This window comes from Artemia sp. Qi Xiang Cuo, chromosome 15 (assembly GCF_049724085.1).
Source record: "Artemia sp. Qi Xiang Cuo chromosome 15, ASM4972408v1, whole genome shotgun sequence".
In the NCBI taxonomy this organism is placed as follows: Eukaryota; Metazoa; Arthropoda; class Branchiopoda; order Anostraca; family Artemiidae; genus Artemia; species Artemia sp. Qi Xiang Cuo.
This window is the reverse complement of record NC_142808.1, coordinates 25,433,643-25,452,970: the sequence shown is the minus strand read 5'-3', so window position 1 is coordinate 25,452,970 and position 19,328 is coordinate 25,433,643. Positions and strand designations below refer to the sequence as shown.

Sequence of the window (19,328 nt, the reverse complement as noted above, 5' to 3'; positions counted from 1 at the left end):
AGTATTTGTTCCCCCAAAAAAAGGGTTCGACTAAGGACTAGAAATGGGTGAAAAAGTTTTTTTCTCTGACCACGTTGTATGGAAGGGGGTGTTCATAGAAAGCTGGGAGGAGGCTTTTCGTTTGTAAATTGAATGCTCTAATGCCATTTTAAAGGGCCGAAAGTTTGAAATAGCCATTTTTTCAAGAAGTTTAATAAATTTGCTTCATGGGTTGACATTGCCCCACACCCACAGTGGCAATGGTCTTAATTTTGTAAATTGTTGATAGGAAATTTTTAGTGGAAAAGGCTTTCATGTTATTGGTCTTAGTTTTCCGATTAGCTAGGAGCTCACAGGGATCATTCACAAGGCCAAAATTCCCAGAGTCTCCCAAGGGTATACTGTGGAAACAATGCGCGTACCTAGGCAAATCAATAGACATTGTGTGCACTCATATATCTGCAATATATCGTGAGTGGCTTGGAGGATTGAGCTGTAACTTTGAGGGTGTTGGGGAAAGGGGGTTCAAGTGGACATCAAATTTTGGGTCGGGGAGGGAGCAGATGAAAATTAAAAAATGCTATATGTATCCAGGTCATCGAAGTAGTATATCTGCATTATCCTGGGTCAGGCTTGGAAATGGAGTTGAAACTTTCTGGTTCTGTTGGGGAAAGTAACGGAGGCAAAGGGGCTTTAGATTTTATGTGCAAAATTAAAGTAAACTACTAATGCTAACAACCCACGGCAGCCCCAAGCCGCCTGGAGCCAACACAGCTACGCACTACTACTACTAACAACTCATCGCAGCACCAAGCCGCCTGAGGCCAACACAGCTACGCACGCTCCTCCTCCACCTCAATCGATTCAAAGCCTCCCTTTTTACACCCGCCCACGAAGTTCCCATTTCCTTTAAATTTTTCTTTATGACGTCCTCCCACCCCAGACGGGGACGACCTGCTTTCCGTTTAGCCCTAGATGGTTGGCCGAAGAGAACAATCTTCGGCAATCTGTCATCCTTCATCCGCACAACATGCCCTAACCACCTCAACCTTTCTTTCATTAAAGACCTAGAAAGCGGTATTGAACCACATTTTTCGTATAGCCTATTGTTTGAAATACGGTCAGTCAGCCGGGTACCCAGAACAATCCTTAAGCAATTTCTCTGGAAAACATCCAGCAAATCTTCATCCGCTTTTCGGAGCGTCCATGCTTCAGAGCCATATTTGACCACTGTCATCACTGTAGCTTCTAAGATTCTAAACTTGGTTTGCAGACTTATTTTCGTATTCTTCCAAACTTTTTTTTAACTGTGAACAATCACCCTGAGGCGTGGGCATTCTATTTTCAACAACTTCCCTGCCCCCCCCATCTTTACTTATAATACTACCTAGGTAAGGGAAACTGTCCACCACATTAATATTTTCAGTGCCCAACTGCACCTTTTCATCTTCACTTATTCCTAGCCTTAGTGACTTAGTCTTCCTAACATTAATTTTCAAACCAATACTAGCACCATGAACTCGCAAAACCTCTAAAACTTCATTCATTTTGCTCACACTTTCATCTAGGATGCTTAAATCATCAGCATTTCCCTTAAATCTTTATTTACGACATCCTCCCACCCAAATCGCGGATAATCTGCTTTCCGTTAAGCCCTAGACGGTTGGCCAAAAAGGACAGTCTTCGGTAATCTGTCATCCTTCATCCGCAGAACGCGCCCCAGTAATCTCAACCTTTCTCTCATTATAGCCCTTGAAAGCGTGATTGAACCGCACTTTTTCTGCAACCAATTGTTTTGATTTACGGTCAGTGAGTCGCGTACCCAAAACAATCTGTAGGCAATTTCTCTGGTAAATATCTAGAAAATCTTCGTCCCCGTTTCAGAGACCCCATGCTTCAGAATCATATTTGACCACTGTTATCACTGTAGCTTCCAATAGTCTTAGCTATTCTAGTTTTAACATCTTCACTGCTCCCAGCGTCTTTACTAATAATACTACCAACTTAAATGAAGCTGTCCACTTGATCAATATTTTCGTTACCCAACGTTACATTTTCGTCTTCACTTATTCCTAGCCTTAGCAACTTAGTCATTATAACATAACTGCTTTTTTTACTTCACGATCTGGTGTGCATACTTCATTTTGAAAACATTTCTTTTTTTTAAAAAGGAATATCATTGCAATTGCATGTCACTTATGAACATTTTTACTGCATTAATAATCCGTCTATTCCTTTTTTTTCAATCTGAAATAGTCATGGAAATGGTTTCCATAATCATTGCGTCACGTAATTAAAATCATAGGCAGCGCTGCGTAAGTGAAGAGCGATTGTGGGCACAATGTACTTATTTTTTTTTTCTGACCATGGCACTTCGTATAGAAGGAGTTGCTTTGGAAACTTTGAAAGGGGCTCATTAGATTGGAAATTGAAAGTTCTAGTGCCCTTTTTAAGAATCAAAAATGATTGGATGGTAACCAGCAACCCCCCCCCCCCCCCATCCCTATCATTTCCCCAAAAACACATCAAAATTTTGAGATAGCCATTTTGTTCAGCATAATCGGAAGGTCCAGTAATTATGTCTGGGGATGACAACCCCCACAGCCTTCAGGGCAAGGGCTATAAGTTGTATTAGTTGTCTATTATTAACATATAAGGGTTATATGGAAACTTTGGAGGGGGCTGATTTGGTTTGAAATCAGAAGTTCTAGCGCCCTTTTTAAGAGTCCAAAGTGATAGAAGGGCAAATAGCCCCCTCCCGTGTCCTCTTTTCCCCAAACGTATCTGATCAAAATTGTGAATATTTAGGGATATTGGGTATTTCAACCACCCCCCCCCCCAAAGCTATGTAATTTGCTCATTATGCTGTAAAACTAAATCAAAAGGCACTGGGTGTATGCTGGTTGCCAATAAGACATCTCAGCAATATCCCAAGAATTACCGAGGGTATTAAGTTGAAACTTTCCGATCTACTACTGTTGCTATATCTGCTCTTACAATTTAACTAAATTAAAAGAGTGTAACCATATCCAGGTTGTCAAAAAGTATAGATAGACTTTTTGAGAATGGTATTAGGTTTTATATTTTCGGGTCAATTTGAGGAGGTATAAAACTAAATTAAGATATACAATCTGTGTCCAGATTTTCGAAAGGTTGTATGCTGTAAAAAATTGTTGGAGAATTTTCTTCAATGTAGAAATAGCAATCGAAACTAGGGATTCTTATTGGAAAAAAAAAGATGAGATGGTCTCTTTCCATGAAAAAGATCTCGTCAATCAAAAAACGAACAGAAATTAATAAAAAAAATCTTAGTAGAGCTCCATTAAACGAACAACGAGTGGTTTTTGGAGTTAAATAATCTTCAAAGCGTAAAACTATCACAAATTACCATCAATAAATAAATGAAACCCAAAACGAACAGAAATTAAAATATATATTACCGAGTCAGACTCAAAACGAGCAGAAATTAACATGAATGGGGCTAATAACCCCCATGCCTTCTCAAGACCAGAACATAATTTGCACTTTACTGAAAACTAAATGCATTTTAAATGTTTTCACTTCTTTAACTTTAACAAAAAAAAAATTACTAAGATTAAGGAATAAATATCAGTATAAGTATATTAAACTGTCAATCTACATTGTTTTTGTTTTTTCAGTAATAGTACAGGAAAATGAGCTCCAAAAAGAGGTCGACCCGAAACAAATTGCAACAGAAATGATTTTTACACCATCTTGTAGAGAAAAAAAACTGAACAACATATCCATTTTCGCATATTCTGAGTCGACGCAAAATAACCGTTTTTTTGGCTTTTAATGTTATTTTTTTCCGTTATTCGAATAAAAATCGCAATTTTCGTGGATATCGGTTTTTCTTGAACTGAAGTATGATTCTAACCCAAAATAACATGGCGAGACCGAAAACGAAGTCGGATTTAGCGTAAGAAGCACTATACAAAAAGTAACTGTATTTTTTCGCCTAAAAAATCCAATTTTCGTTGTAGCCCGATTTTCTTGAATGGAATTGTGGTTCTGAAGTAGAATCACGACCTGAGACCGAAAGTAGAATCAAATAGGTTGTTCACTGAACCAGAAAAAAAAATCGTAATCATTAAAGAATGATCTACATTTTTTTAGAAAATAATTAGGGAAAGTGAATTACGAACTGAACTAGTTTTCAGCGGTCAGTATCGTAAATCACACTTAAAACACTCTTCGTATACTATTTAGGGTCAACCCATAGTGTCTAATCTTAACAGTCTATTAAATAGAATCAATCTTATAAAAAATACAAAATAGAGAATCAGATTCCGACTAGTTTCACAACTTTTTCATTTGGAATGGATTAACGACTAGGGTTCTAGGTTCTCTTCATCATGGTTGCTGTCAATTTTTGGGGAGTTGGAACACATTGTTCCCTTGCAGGTTCTGCATGCTGAAGTACAAACTAAGCCGTTTTTAAAGCAGCTACACCTCGCTGAACTACACTGTACACGACAGGAGCACTTCACGATCTTTAGGAGCATACGCGGGGCTGGTGGGTGGTCAGTTGTTAATGGGTACAAGAAGTTATCTTTATTCTTCCATCCTCATTCCTCGGCTTTCAGTTCCGGATCCGGCTCCCCAGTCCTTACCTGGACTTTATAAAAAAAAAAACTATAGATATTAAACGTGGATGAATCAGAAGTTTGTAGCAGATGTTCTGGGTGAACAAAAGAGTTTGCCGTTGTCACTTTCTTTTCTAAAACTTCTCTGCGGAGTTTGTTCAAGTTCCCTCCTTTCGACGAACCGTATATGATCAGCAGGGCGTCTTCACCAGCGGTCTTGATTTCCTCCTTCGACGCGGAATTCTGCATGAACACTGCAGCTGATGTTCGGAAATCATTGTCTTCTATCAGCCTCTTGAGTGCAAGACCGTTTCCCACACCGTGGATTCGCGAAGTAGAGTCACAGCCTAACAGGGCGTGACCAAAAAGGATCAGATGACAAGTATCTTGTCCCAGCTTCTCTTTCAGGGTGTGTATGTCCCATATTCGGGGAGCTTTATTCGACTTTGGCTCAGATGCGAAGAATAGTTTCTTGCTTGACAAGTCACAGAGGTAGCATAAGAGAACCAATAGATCGGTGTCGTCCCCAACCACAGCAGTGTCGTGATACCGTGAAGAGGCAACAGCAGCTTCCACAATCGTCACCTGATGCCTGGGAGACAGAGACACCCTTTGCACGGAGATGATCAGCCAAAGCGCTGATAAACCTGGTTTTGTTTTTCTTGCAAGATGAGAAATATTCTTTTTTCACCTTGAGCTGTATATATACTTTGAAGAAGGTTTCACGGCCAAATGCACGACTCCTCTGCGAGTGAGCCATATCTTTAATGGAAGCCCCAATATCGTAGCTGTTAAAAACGATAGTGGCAGAAGCGTACTTTCCTGTCACGTAAATTGCATAATGGTCTAGAATCTCCAGGTATCTTTCATTTTTTGTCCATGGAATCCTGTGCAGCAGAGCTCTTCCGTCTAGGATATATCGAGTGCCTTCGAGGCGGGGAAATGAATTCAACTCAAGGTTGCACGCCTGGGCTATGGCCTTCGCAAGTTCTGGTTTGTTCGCAGTCCGGAGCATGCAGGAGTTGTCAAAAAGTGATGCTGGGTAGGAACACAGTTCGTGATGAAAGTACTCAGTTTCCGTAAGATTGATCCTTTTCGCAATCATGATAAACCTCTGAAAAAGAAGAGTCGGGTCTATTCGTTTGCAGTCTACGCGTAGACTTTTCTTGGTGGTCATCTGGATTGCCTGTTTTTTTAGTTGAAAAAAAAAGTAAGAGACCAGCTGTCCAGACATGGCGTCAAAGACTTTTAGGCCAACATCTTTGGCAAAATCAACGTTGGCAGACTGATAGGCAGTTAGACCATTTGCTATGCTTCTTAACTGAACATCTCCCTCCAATGATGAACCCCTTTCCAGAAACTCGATAATCGTCTGCGTATCTTTGCAGTCTCTCAGTTGCATCGGCTCTGACATCTCCTTGTGTTGATCGCTTGTAACGTACAGAATTAGTGAGATACGTTCCATCAGAAGGCTTACTGTAGAGCAGACTGGTCGTGACAAAACCCATAAGGACCTCTGAGCCTCTGTCATGCTGCTGCCGTTGGTAAGGCCACCAGAGGTTTTAAGAGAGCGCATAAGCTCCTGTTCAATGACAGGATCTGTGGAGAGTCCATCCCAGAATCTATCAGATCGTCTTACTACATGCATGCCACTCTGGAAAGCCTGGTAGACCGTAGGATGGGTATCTTGGAGCTTGTCTATTCGCTGGAGGTAAAGATGGCATGATTTCTTATAGTGGTTGTGTCCTGCAGCCGTCAGGTAAGGTAACTTGTCTGAGGTAGACTTCAAATGGAGCTCCCATGACCCAGTTCGTTCTCCTTTTACAAAGTTTCTTAGAATCGCAACCATTTCCAAATACTGGAACCAAAGCTTTGATGTTCGACACTGGAGCAGTTCTTTTCTCTTGCTGCTGATGAATTCTTGTATTTTTTCTAAGGAAAGATTGCCTTCAACCTCAGCAACTACTTCCTTATTCATCAGTTTCTCGTATAGGTTTCTGAGTTCCACAATTTCTTCGGATTGTAGTCTTGGCTCATCAACACTAGCTTGGTTGTCGGCAAAAACCTCAGAAAGCAGAATGGTCTGTAGCGCAGCGTCAATAAGTAAATGTCAACGTACTGCTCTAGCGATCGCTTTTCCGCTGAAAAGGTGGGGAACAGTATTGGGCGCATACACGTGTTCAAGAATCTCTCTGAGTCCATACCCATCCATGATGTAACCCATTTCTCCAAGAAAACTCATCATGGTATGGAATCCGCCAATTTTCAGGATGACTTGAAAGTGCACTTCCTGGTGAAGCCGCTTCGACCATTTTCATGGCTTTCCACCACAAGGGTTGGTCAAAGGTTGCGACGGGAGTAAATTGGGAGGACTTCGTCTAATTAATTTCTCAGTCAAATCTTGGGAATAAACTTTGAAATCATTAAAACACCGAGTGATGAATGTGACGATTTTCATTTTTATTGCATTACGTAGCCTTCGAAGTGTCTTATACTAGTGCCTAGCTCAGGTATTTTTACGAACAACCGATCATTTGTTGAATAACAAGTGCCGATTGATTGTCTTTACAAAAATTACCGCAACGCATATTGATGATAGTGAAACTTTTTGTTTTGCACCAGACACCCAATCTGACTTCATTTTCTGTCTCAGCTTGTCATTCTGCATCCGAATCATACTTCATTTCAAGAAAAACGGTCGGATACTAAAATTAAACTTTTTTTTTCGGAAAACGTAAAAAAAATCGCATTAAAAGCCAAAAAACGGTTATTTTGTGTCGACCCCGAATATAAGAAAATGGATATGTTGTTCAGTTTTTTTTTTTCGCTACAAGATGGTGTAAGAATCATTTCTGTTGCAATTTGTTTCGGGTCAAACCTCCATTTGCCTGTACTATAAAGTGCAAATTATGTTCCAGTCATGAAATGGCATGGGGGTTGTCAGTCCTATTCTTGTTAATTTCTGCTTGTTTTGAGTTTGACTCGGCTTTCTATTGTAATTTCTTTTCGTTTAGGGTTTCATGTATTGATTGTGATTTGTGGTAGTTTTACGCTTTGAAGATTATTTGACTTCATTTCTGCTCATTTTTGATTTAATGGAGCTCTTACAGGAACTGCTTAAGGTATTAAGTTAAACTTCTGGTGCATGTTGAAGGGGATGTTAAAAAAAAGACACTACGTGCATACGGCTAATACTTATGATACTACTATAACTAAGACTATTATCACTACTGAGGCTAAGGGTATTAAGTTGAAACTTTCGGAGACTGTTTGTAGAGTATATTAAACTAAATCAAAACGCACTATTCGCATAGAGGTTGTCAAAACGGTTTATCGGCAATATCGCAGGAATAGCTTAGTGTATTAAATTGAAACTTTCAGGGCATGTTCAAGGGGAAGAAGAACTAACTAAAAGGCTTAAACTATTAATTTGAAACTGTCAGGGCATGATGAGGGGGGTGATCAGCTAATCAAAAGGCCCGATGTGCATACTAGTACTAGAAGTAGTACTGCCACTGCAGCTTGTCCTACTATTGCTTAGGCTAAGGGTATTAAGGTTAAACTTTCAAGGATTGTTGAGGAGGATGTTGAATTAAACCAAAAACACTATGTGTGTGCTGGCTCTCGAAAGAGCATATCAACAATATCTCAGGAAGGACCAGCATAAAGTATTAATTTGGAACAATCAGGCCAAGTCCGGGGTGGTTAAACTAACCACAAAGGCACCATGTTAACACTAATACTGTTGCTATCACTGACACTGCTCCTATTACTATTGCTACTGCTAAGGGTATTAAGGTGAAACTTTCAGGGAATGGTGAGTCCGGTCCTAAATTAAATTAAAACCCACTATGTACATGCTGGTTATCAAGGGGATGTATCTGTAATACCCCAGCAATGCCTTAGGGCATTAAGGCAAAGCTTTCAGGGCTGCTTATATTACTACCGCTTTTGCTACTGCTAGTGCTACTATCGAACTAAATCAAAATAGTTTAAATGTATCCAGGTTTTCAAAATGGCATAGGCAGGATATCTTTCGACTAGAATGGGGATACAAAGTAGAAACTTTCAAGGAAAGGTTGTTATAAAACACCAAAAATGACAAAAGGATGCATCAGAAACGACTTAGGGTATTAAGTTGAAACTCTTCAACTTAATACCCTACAACCACTATTAGTATTGCTACTGATATTGTTACTGTTTCTATTGAACTAAATCAAAAGGGTTAAAGTGCGTCAAAGTGGCATAGATACAGAGTCTCAGGAACAGAATAGGGTATTAAGTTTAATTTTTCAGAGAAAGTTGACGGGGGTGTAAAACTAAATTTAAAGTATCCTGACTCTCAAAATAGCGTATGTGCAATACCCCAGGAACATCTTGGATTGTTACGTCGGAACTTTAATAGCATGTTATTGGGGATGCTGAGCTAAATCAAAAGACAACAATGTCCATTCAAATTTGTCATGACGGTGTATTTGCGACATCTTAGGAACATATAAAGGTATTATGCTGAAATTTTCATGGCATGTTGAGGGGGGTGTTAAACTAACTATGGATTTTAGAGGGATCTATCCGCAACATCTCTAGAATGACTAAGGGCATTAAGGTGAAACTTTCAGGGGGTGTTGGGGGCGTATATTGAACAAAATCAAAACGCACTGAATGCATGTAGGTTGTCAAAAGGGTATATTAGCAAGATATCAGGAACAGCTTAGGGTGTTAAATTGAAATTTTCAGGGCTACTACAACTACTACTTATGCTACTACTGCTACAGCTACTCCGACTGTTTACGACTGTGACTGCCTGTAACTACTTGCGTTTTGACTACTTTTGACGGTGAATACTTGTGACTGCGACTAATTGCGATTCCGACTACTTGTAACTGTGACTCTAACTGCTTTTTACTGCGACTGTTACTGCTTGGAACTGTGATTGTGACTACATGCGACTTTGTCTGCAAGACGCAAATACTTGCGTATGTAGCTACTTACGACTCCTATTGTGACTGCGGATACTTAACACAGTGAGTGTGACTTCTTGGTACTGCGACTACTTGTGACTGCTACTGCGACCACTTAGAACTGTGAGTACGACTTCACGTAACGGTAACTACTTTTAATTGCAAGTGCGGCTACTTGAGACTGCTACTACTGCTATTACAACTACTAGTACTACTACTGTTATTAAATTAAATCAAAAGAGTCCAACTGCATCCAGGTTGTCAAAATGGCACAGATGCAATATCTCAGGAATGGAATTGGGTACTAAGTTGGAATTTTCAGGAAAAGTTGAGGGGGGTGTAAAACTAAATCAAAACAACATATGAGGGTATCGGTATAATACTTCCGGGGAAAACCAGGGTTATACGTCGAGAATTCATGGTCTGTTTTGGGAGTGTTATACTAAATTAAACGACACTATGTGCAGCCACTATTAGCCAAAGGGAATACCGGAGATATCCCAGAAACGGCTAAGGGTATTACGGTAAAATTGTATGGGCATGTTGACGGGGAAACTAAACTAGATCAAAATGCACCATGTGCATCCAAAGTAGCTAAAAGGGTGTAGCTGTGATGTCTCGGGAAAGGTTAAGGGAATTAAGTTGTAACGTTCGGAAAAAATGGAGAGGAATAGTTGATTAATATTTATATATACCCTAGGTTGTAAAGTGATAGGGATCAGAATTCCCTAACCCAGATAGAGCCCTAAAGTTCAGGCAGATTTTCAACCCATTTACTTTAATATCTTTCCCGTACCTATCAACCCAAAGCATTGTAGTGCAACAATTATTAAAAATTGTTGCAAAATTCTGTCCAGCATATAAATTGTAAGCCAAAATGTGGATTCTTATAGAGAAAAACCGAAAAGGATTTAAATATTCGCTTCTTAGCCAATGGAAAAGACTATGTCAATTAAAAACGACCAGAAATAAATAAACAAAACTTTTTCCACAAAGGAAGTTTTCAAAGAAAAGTAAAGAGGTACATTAAACAAAAGATGAGCAGAAGTGAAGTCAAATAATTTTAAGACAACCATAAATGTCTATCAATAAATGAATGAAACCCAAAACAAAGAAAATTACAATAAATAACCCAATCAAACTAAAAACGAGCCGAAACTACCGCAATGAGGAGGAAGGCTACCGCTCCTGTGCCTTCTAAAGACCAAAATGTAATTTTTACTTTACTGAAAAAGGTAGCCTAGTCTTTCGCTTGAAAAAGTCTTTGACTTTATTTCTACTCATCTTTGGTTTAATGCTGCTCTTTACTTTTGTTTTAGTTTTTTTTTAATTAGTATCATATTAGAGTGAATTAGGTACAACCATAAGACATAGTATGATCTTATATCTAATTTACTGCATTTACTTGGGTTGATCTACAGTTTTTAGCTTAAATACTCTTATTTTAGACTAGTCATAGCCAATATTTTTACCAGGTTAGAGTTATCCTACATGATTAAGAGGAAAACGAAATGCAGTGAGAGTAACTAGCAGTGGCATCGTTTGAGGGAGGGAGCAGTTGCCCCCTTCAATAATTTGGAAGAAAAAATTGTTACATAGCCCAAGCGCCTTGACTTTCCGGATTTGGACCCTCCCCCCCCCCCCCCCCCCCCCCCCCCCCCCGAAAAATGCTGAAGCTAGGCTCCTGATAGCTAGACAGGTTTCTATGGCCAAACTGGTTATTTTTTCTCGATGAGCACTGGCCTTTTCCCCTTCTTTTGTATACAACCCAGTCAACAACAAAAATAAATTATCAGTGTTCAATTGAATTGAAACCTTTGTGCGTCTTGGAGAATGCCGTGAGGGAGGTTAGCGGCCGGATGGATTTAGGGGATACTACTAACACTAAAACTCGAATTTAGCAGAATTCATTCCGCATAGGAGGGGGCTGCTTCTTCCTCATCTCTAACTTCTTCCACGAGGTCCTAGAAACTCCGGAGGATGCCCATTCGATCAGAAATGGAGTGTTCTAGTCGTTTTTCATAAGTCAAAAATTATTGGAGACAAACCAGCCCCTGTCCTAAAACTGTTTTTGACATCTGGTCCTTTTGTTACCCTTTAGGACATCTGATCGACATTTAGAGGTACCTATTTACAAGTCCCCCTTGCCCTTTTTAGATGCTCCCTTCCTCCAAAACTGATAAAAATTTGGAAAAGCGATTTTGTTCAAAACAGGCAACGGGTCTAGTAACTATACCTTTAACTTGAAGCTTTCAGGGTTACTACTACTGCGGCTGCAAAAGCGATTGGTTGTGACAGTGGCTACTTCCGACTGTGAAAACTTGTGACTCTGACTGCGACTGCTTGCAACTAGTACTACATTTGCTTGTGACTACTTTCGGGGAATGTTAGGAGATGTTAAACATAATCAAAACACACTGTGTGCATGCTCATTCTCAAAAGGGCGTATCAGCAGTATCTCAGGAACGGCTGAGGCCATTAAGTTGGTACTTTTAGGGCATGTTGAACAGTGTCTGAACCTTCAGGGAATGCTTAGGGGATTTTACACTAAAGCAAAAGGCACAATGTGGATCCAGGTTATCAGCAGAGTATACCTGCAATATCTTAGGAGCGGCTAAGGATCAATATATTCAATCAAAAGATATTACGTACATTATGGTTGTCAGAAGGGCGTATCCGAAATATCCCACGAACGGCTACTGGCACTTAGTTAAAACTTTCAGGGAATGTTGAAGAGTTGTTGAAATAAATCAGAGGCCATTAATTAGAACTATTAAATTAGAATGAGATATTTTAATCACAGTGAAGATATGAAAAACTGAAGAAATTTTATTTTATAAACCAAAACTTTGGCAATCAGAAACAAAATGAAATTAATTAAAAAATCTGTATTAAGAAAAAAATGAAACACAAAACGAAAAGAAGTCAAAATAAAAGATCATAGAAAATATAGAGCTAGCAGGTACTAATATAGATGTAAGAATAAACCTGGAACGGAGTAAATATTAAATTGAATATTCAAGTCAAACTTAAAGCGAACAAAAATGACAACAAATATGAGTTAGGTTACTGCCCTTTTCCCCCTTCCCTAACCGTAAAAGACTAAAGCTTATCGCGTCATGTGCACTTCATTGAAATTAAATAAGAAACTTTCTTGCCCTTTCGAATTTTTATTTTACAGAAATAAAGAATGTGGCTCTCGTATGTGGAACTATAACAGGTATCACGCGTGATTGGTTGAATTAGCCTCTTAATCTCTAACGGTGGAAACACATCCGCATCTGAATCAAAACAAAACTTGTCAAATTTCATGGTACTCCTTCGATATACCCACTCTTTTATATACTGCTAGTTTGGTTAATGCTAATGAAATAAAATAAAATAGGATGGATATATAATAGTTTAAAAACAAATTTTGGCTGTATATTTGCACATTAGGGGGGGGGGGGGGGCAAAGCAGACAATATATTAAATTCTTAACCTAACCTAGGTACCTTTTTCCTCCCCAAAACCCCAAAAAACAACACTTTAAATATCGTTTACGCAATTTAAAACCACGCTACACACTGTATTTCTCTACAGCCGTGTGTTGAATCATCCCGTCAAAACTAGTTTTTCATCGCGTGTTTAGTTTGAGATATATAAAAGAGTGGGTATATCGAAGGAGTACCAATTTCATAGATCAACATTATCCATGGTTAAAGATGCAAATGCAAAGTGTACCATGATTTGTTTGGGTACAAGGAAATGGGGTACAAACCTGAGGGAAACTTGAAGAAATCTCTTTTCAGTCCCATCGTATGGGATAGTCGAAAGAGGAACAAATGTCGATGCCAATTGAGAATGAAAATTGGATTCTAAGTGTCAACATCAAAATTGGATATTATACGGACAATAATAATTCAGTAAGTTATAGTGCATAAAATAAAATTTTCGCAATAAGGATTAGTGACGTATAATCCTGACATATTTGTAACCTTCATTTGTGTCTACTGATCTACTGACCTAATTTCTGAACATTTATATATATATATATATATATATATATATATATATATATATATATATATATATATATATATATATATATATATATATATATATATATATATATATAATATATATATATATATATATATATATATATATATATATATATATATATATATATATATATATATATATATATATATATATAGTGTGCCATGCTGTTTTATGTAACTCTAATTGACAAGCAGAAGAGGGGCAATAAACCCGTGGCAAGTGCCGTAGGACCTGCTGGGAGAGTCTCCCTTAAACTGCGGGGATCAGGTTGAACGGAGGCTGACACTTCCCTCGTTTAGTGGGGTTAAACCGGTTTCAAGTATGGGAGAGAGTATAATGCTAAATGCCGTGTTGAACTATAGGTCTCGATCAATGGCCTTCACAATAAAGAAGGAAGTGTTTTTAAAACGAGCTGTGGAATTTTTTTATAGAGACTCGATTTTAAAGGTAAAAGAACTGTTAATTAAGGAGGCCAAAACTGGTGGATCGATTTAAGAAATGTGTGCAAGATGAGGATAATTTAGTGGATATTGCTAAGCTGCTTGCACGATGCGCTAAAGAAAGAATAGAACACCCCAAGTTCGTTATATTTGATCCCCAAGGAGTACCGGCCAGTGGAGCAGAAGTAGGTGCATGTGATCTATCGTCGGTGAATGAAATGCGACGGCAGTTCTCGGGTTTTCTCGAGCGTTATAACCAAGTTCCACTCCCATGGCCGCCCGGCAATTCTGTAAGTGACGGAAGCCAACCTAATCCCACCCCAGATAGACAGTCTCTACTACCTTATTCCGTAGTTCTGAAGAACCCGCCCCCCACTAACACGCCAGAAGAACGAAAACAACTTCTTACGAATATATGCGGAGAAGATTTATCGGTCGATGATGTTGAATTGAAAAGAAACCGATCTGAATGGCGACTTTTTGTTAAAACGAAGGACAAGGCAGACAGCAGTGCTTATTCCATCAACCAGAAATCAAAAAGTGTAGAAGCTAAGGTGAAATCCCCAGTTCTTATTGGCGTGATCAAAAACATCCGAACCACATATGATGCTGACACAGTGAAAGCCTTCATTTCAGGTTGCGAAAGGGCAGAGCAGTGTGTTGCTAGCGAAACCTATAAGTTGTACTTTTCCCCCCACTATCAGGTAGATCTGGCTATGAAAAGCGCGCCAAAACCAGATTTTGAACGTTTTCCGATTGGAAAATTTGTGTATCTCCAAAAACGATGCTTTAATTGTCAAAAACATGGTCATGTTTGAGCGGCGTGCTCCGCTTCCTGGATTCTTCCACGTTGTGGTGTCCAAGACAATAAGGCAAATGCTAGTAACCCATGCACGAAACCAATTGGATGTGCAGCATGTAAGTCGACAAAACATACATGACAGTCATTCCAATGCCCTGAGATGAAAAAGCAAATTGGAAAACAAAAACGCTCTAATGATTGAATAGAATACTGGGATTATGTCTTGTAATATGAGTGGATGTGTGTCTCACATAAACCGTGTAATTGAAGAACTATGTCGGCGTAGCGATATTCTGTGCAATACAAGAACATTTGCTGACAAATGATAGCCTCAGCCTACTCAAGTTTTCAGACAATCATATATTTTATTTTGTACCAGCCAAGTCTCGTCAACGCGGGAGGCCCTCAGGTGGACTAGCGATCGTATGTAGTTCTGCCATTGATTCCGAGAGTCTTCATGCAGCTGAAAACTTTATGGCTATAAGGGTTGGGAACCTGTTGATTGTCAACGTTTACCTTCCACTAACTACAGTGACGAAGAATCGGATAACCGATTCTCGAAAGCAGTGCGAGCTCTTGCAAAGTGCCTATGTTGTCCAAACTGGAATGCGTTATAATCGGAGACTACAACTGTAATCTAGTCGACGACTCGTCTCCTCGGTCCCAGCTGATCCTAAGTGCACTTGAAAGTCGGTATCGTGTGCTCCCAAAAGACAAAGATTTCACATTTGTACATACTAGTGGTTCAGTCTCAAATATAGACCATGTGGCATGCACACCAAACGTGAGTGGCACAGTGAGCATACTAATGAGAAGTCACTCCGCCGACCGAATTCCAATTGAAGCATGTGTTAATGTGTGTATCCCAAAGGTCAAAAGTATTTCACAGTGGTATGAAATAAAAGATTGGTCAAAGGCCGACTTGCCGCTTTATCAGACAGTGCTAGACACGACGCTTCAGGAGATCAGTGTGCCATTTAGTCTCCTACAAGCCAACGTGCATAGGAAAATACAGGAAACTAGAATACAGGTTAATGCTTTCTGTGCTGAAATCATGCACGCACTACTAACCGCAGAAAATGCTGCTATTCCCATTACGAAAATTCGTAAAGGAACTGAAATCCCGTCCCGGGGTTCTCAAAGAAGCTAGTGAAAGCATGTCAGGATGCTAAGTTCTGGTTGTCAGTTTGGAGGGAAAGTGGCCGTCATAAATTCGGTGTTCTGAATTGTCTTCATATACACACAAAACGTAAATTCGAGAAAGCCCTCAAGCAGCCCCGCGTGAATATGAAAAATGATTATACTGGGATAGTTTTTGTCCCGCAATTTAAAAACCGGTTAAAGAAGCATCTCCTTGCGGGCAGTTGGTGAGTGTGGGGCTGGAAGACGAGAGAGGACAAATTAAGTAAATTTTTTTTCGTTCTGTTATTAATATATTTGTTTTATTATATTATTTTTTACTATTTATCTATGTTTTTTTTTTCTCATAATTTATTAGTCAGTAATTATTATTATTATCTCTTTTTTTTATTTGTGTTTATTTCAGTGATGATTTGGTTAGTTTTATAATTTAGTAAATGTGTACTGGTTGCGTTTTTCAAGCATATATGTGCTTTATTTGTAACCGGTCGTAAAGCCGGCATGAATCATTTTTAGTAAAGTTGTTGAATCTTGAATCTTGATTAATGATCCATGTCGTTTATGGAAAGACCGCATGGAAGATCGTCCAAACAAGTCCATGCCTAGTGATCCAAAAGACTGGCGAGCTTACTTTACGAGTGAATTTAGTGCCGCGAATCCCAGTGTAGCTAGACCGTATACCGAAGAACTTGAATCTTTGCTATCAAAATCGAGTTTTCCGGAATTTACCGTATCTGTTTCGGATGTAACTGCAAATACCTATAGGTTGAAAAAGAAAAATCAGGTGAAGCTGACGGTTTTTGTGCAATTTACCTTGTGAACGGTACTCGTCTTTTGTATGAAATGTTAACATTATTGTAACGGATCATATTTGTTGTCGGTTTTGTACCCGATGTTTCCTGTACAGGGCAACTTACACCCGTCCTGAAAAAGGGGAGACCAGCTAACATGTGCTCCTCGTATCACCCGGTTAATATGTCGCCAGTTTTATCCAAGCTTCTAGAAATGCTAATATTGGCAAATGTTAGACACTGTTTTTAAATGCCAAACCACCAGTTTGGTTTTACAGTGGGGCTCGGTTGTGCAGATGCTCTGTTCACCCTTGCTGCTATTATGTCTGATTCTGAGACAAAGGGGGATCCACTAGTTATTGGCTCTTTTGATGTGAGTCGGGCTTTTGAGTCGTCAGTGCACGCGCAGATCCTTCTAGAAGCGTATAAACAAGGGCTAAATTTGTGCATTATCAGAGTATTATATTATATGTACACTAGCCTTAGAGCGCAAATCAAAATGCCCTCAAATCCGGTTGAATCCGCTGTTGTACCAGTCCGTAAAGGAGTCACACAAGGTTCGGTTGTATCTCCGAGTTTGTACAACAATAGTGTTCTGCCGGCACAAGCCCAAGTAGCTACGTCTTGTGTTTCAAAAGGGATTGATGATTCTTTGATGACTTATGCTGACGACTTGCTTAATTTGAACAGGTCCGCTGATCGACTATAGAAAAATTTCGATGTGTTGAATAGGGAATACAACAAAGTAGGTTTGTCGTTTAATGTGTCAAAATTTGCCGTCTTGTTTTTCAATGCGGTGCAGTGCGAAGAAGAAATCCATTTGGGTGATTCAGTTGTGAAACCATCTGGAAGTATTACTTACCTTGGTTTACCAATCGGTCGAAGCCTCCACTAGTAGAGAGGCCCTAATGAATACAAAACCCACACCGTGCTGCCATCTACAATTTCGTCTAACGCTGACCCTATATAATTTATGCATGTTTTATGGGTTTTGTCAATGAGAATGAAAAAACAGGATTTTTCTCACTTTGATGTATTTTCTTGGTTTATGGATTCTAATAGGGTCAATAACACCTCTTTCAAGGTCGATTTATTTTTTGTTCGTCTCAGTGAATTGTCTCTGGGGCGAAGTTTGCACATGCGCATTAACGGTGGGGAGTGTATTGATCTAGGACAAGAGGGGGGAAATGGATTTCCGAGAAATTGATTGCGTAATCGACTAGGACAAGTAAATTTCTGAGAACTTGATTTACATAATCGAGGGGAATGTATTGATCGACTCTAGGGGAATTTATTTGTTGTTGTTGTTCGTCCAGATGTATTGTCTCCAGGACAAAGTTTGCACATGCGCATTAACGGTGGGAAGAGATGTAATGATCTGGAACTCGAAGGTGAAGTGAATTTCCAAGAAATTGATTTACATAATCGCTAGGGGGAATGTATTGATCTAGGACAAGAGGAGGGAAGTGAAATTCCGAGAACTTGATTTACAAAAATAAAGGGGAGAGGATTTCCGAGAAATTGATTGCGTAACCGACTAGGACAAATGAATTTCCTATTGAATCGTTACGGGGGTCCATATATGGGCATAGAATACTACGCGAACACATATGCTGCCATCTACAGTTGAGTCTAACGCTGACGGGACATAATTTGTTCAAGGATTATCGATCGACTCTAATGGGGTCAATGACACCTCTTTCAAGGTCGATTTATTTGTTGTTTTCAAATGCATTGACTCCGGGACGAAGTTTGCACATGTGCATTGACGGTGGGGAATGTATTGATCTAGGACTCGAGGGGGGAAGTGAATTTTCGAGAAATTAATTTACATAATCCGTGGGGGGGGAATGTATTGATCTAGGACTCGACTAGGACAAGTGAATTTCAGAGAAATTGATTTACATAATCGCTGGGGAGAATGTTTTGATCTGATAACGGGAAACAGGATCACGTGTCTCCTTCTAAGCCAATCAGGGAGTCAGTTACATCTCATTCTAAGTCAATCAGAGAGTCGGTTAAATATATTTTCCCAATGCATCACAAATCGCCCATGAGATTTTGTATATTGCGTTGTGATTAAATTATCATATAGTTCCAAGACACAATGGATAGAGCATCTGAAATTATTGACAAGGAAACTTCATCTACAATGATTAACAGTGTGAGTTCTGTTTAGTAAATTTTCATACTTTATTTTCAAATAAAATCATTTTACATAGTCACCCTCCAGTAAATTCAAATTCAGGTAACCCCCCCCCCCCAAACAATACAAACTCCACTATATATTGTTTATAATCGCTAGAAATCTTAAAATATGTTCATTTTTACCACGTAAACCTAACCTCCCCCCTCCACACCACCCCCCCTGTTTATGACTTTATTTCTTCCATTGGAAATAATTATGTTTTTGATAAATTTATTCTTTCTGTAAGCCTATCTAAAAGTGACAGTCAACTTCTGTCAACCCTTAGCTATTAATATACCGTTTCCATTTAAGCTGCCGCTAACTTGACTTAAACATTTCCGCAATGATTTAATTAGCTGATAATTAGCTGTCACCC

At 39.2% G+C, this 19,328-nt stretch overlaps 1 pseudogene; it reads left to right on the top strand.

The window, feature by feature from the left end:
- The first annotated feature begins 6,693 nt into the window (after positions 1–6,693).
- On the top strand, positions 6,694–15,983 carry LOC148943488 (uncharacterized; annotated as a pseudogene).
- Positions 15,984–19,328: the final 3,345 nt, after the last annotated feature.